This window comes from Frankliniella occidentalis, unplaced genomic scaffold, assembly GCF_000697945.3.
Source record: "Frankliniella occidentalis isolate FOCC.00 unplaced genomic scaffold, Focc_3.1 Scaffold48, whole genome shotgun sequence".
Taxonomy (NCBI): domain Eukaryota; kingdom Metazoa; phylum Arthropoda; class Insecta; order Thysanoptera; family Thripidae; genus Frankliniella; species Frankliniella occidentalis.
This window is the reverse complement of record NW_026267178.1, coordinates 962,413-964,107: the sequence shown is the minus strand read 5'-3', so window position 1 is coordinate 964,107 and position 1,695 is coordinate 962,413. Positions and strand designations below refer to the sequence as shown.

Sequence of the window (1,695 nt, the reverse complement as noted above, 5' to 3'; positions counted from 1 at the left end):
CCCCCCTCCCTTCTTCTCTCCTCCCCCTTTTCCACTTTCTCACATACACATACACATAGCGAGGTCAGTGGTCTCGCTGCAGATATCCCCCACAGGCGCAGGCCGTTCGCACTCGAGCTTATCACCCCTTGTCCCGGCCGCTTAGAGGAGGGTCCGGGAGAGGGAAAAAAAGAGAACAGGTGTCAGGCTCCGGGATCTGCTTCTCCAGCACTGACAAATTATAGCCGGGGTCAGTCCGTTAAAGGGAGCGCCGCCCTCGAGTGTGTGGAGCGGGCGGAGCGGGCGGAGTGGGCAGAGCGGGCAGAGCGGGCAGAGTGGGCAGAAACCCGGAGAGACGTAGGGAATAGAGGACATCTCCATCCAACATCGAGAGCATGAACCCTCCAACACCAGTTGGTAGCAGGTCTGTTTTAATGTAGCAAAAATATATTTTGCTTTCCATCTAAGACACACCCAGAAAACTGTTCAGTCCAGGAAACAAAATGCAAAACCGATGAAATTTTAGCTCTGCACAAATTGTATCTGTGACGATGAAATAATTTGGTCAAGTTGACTTATTTTGGTGCGTCCAAATTTCGTAAAAAGTAAGGTTACTACAAGGTTTTAGTCGGTTTCAGGAAATAAATTTTGTCTCTTACAACTCTGGTTTAGTTCAATCAACTCAATGGTTTTCTGGGTGTAAGAGAAGATAACGGCAGGGGTCCGCAAGCAAAAGCAAACAAAAGGAATTATTACTATTGAGCTGCAAACCTAACAGAGTACTAATACCGTGACACAACAACTAGGAGCGAGCTTTTCTTATGGGAGCTCTTCCTAACTACTACCACCTCACCTACCGCAGCAGGTAGCCAGGATACTACCGCAGTAACATCTCCTTAGAAAAGCTCGCTCCTGGCTGTGATTTAGTTAATAAACTACTGTACTATAGTACACGCAATCAACTTGCAAGCATACACCATTCAAGTGTATACTTCCCAGTGGGAAGTTCCCACAGTACACATGAAAGAGGGTGCATTCACTACTTATCCTAGGCATATGGAGGTGGAGAAGACCTCGGAGGAGATGGTTTCGGCAGCAGGGTATGTGCGTTCAAACGCAAGAGGTTGCTTGTTGCGGCACCCCCTTCCCCTCCGGGCAACACGATCGCCTCGCCATAATTCTACCCCCACTTCTCCCCACCGCGCTCCTTAAGCGTGATAGTTTGGGCTATTTGATGGGGAGAAGCATGGAGGGAGAGCCCCACCCAGCCGGCCCACGCCCATGGGGTCGGTCATGAGCGGGAGGGTCAGGCAGCAGAGACCAGCAGCCGACCAATCGGGCGTTTAGAACTCAGCAGTGACGGCGTGCTCACGGATCGTCATGAAGGAGCACCTGATCAGTAAGCTACATGAGGGCGAGCGAAGGGAAGCGAGCGAGAGTGGGCAAGCAAGAGAGAGTTAGAGGGGGGAGAGCGGGTGAAGGTGAGAGGGGAAGGGGCGTCGAGCGAGAGAGACCTCTCGCTCTCGCCTCCGCAGCAGGGTAGCAGAGCCATCCCCCCGTAAAAGAGAGGTTTACAGGTCCATAACAAGGCTGCGCAACAAAATTAAATCTGTCGTCCAATTCTGTTGAGCGGCCTGCCTCAGCTCTGCGCTGCTCGGCAGTGGCTCTACTGCAAATCCCTCCCCTTCTATTCCTCATCCACCCCAGTTTGTCCCC

The 1,695-nt window shown here is 52.0% G+C and overlaps 1 protein-coding gene across 1 annotated transcript in view; it reads right to left on the bottom strand.

Moving 5' to 3' along the window:
• LOC113212239 (uncharacterized) overlaps nt 1-1,695 on the bottom strand; it is a 103,434-nt gene that overhangs the window by 79,484 nt on the left and 22,255 nt on the right. The gene's annotated exons all lie outside the window — the stretch shown is intronic.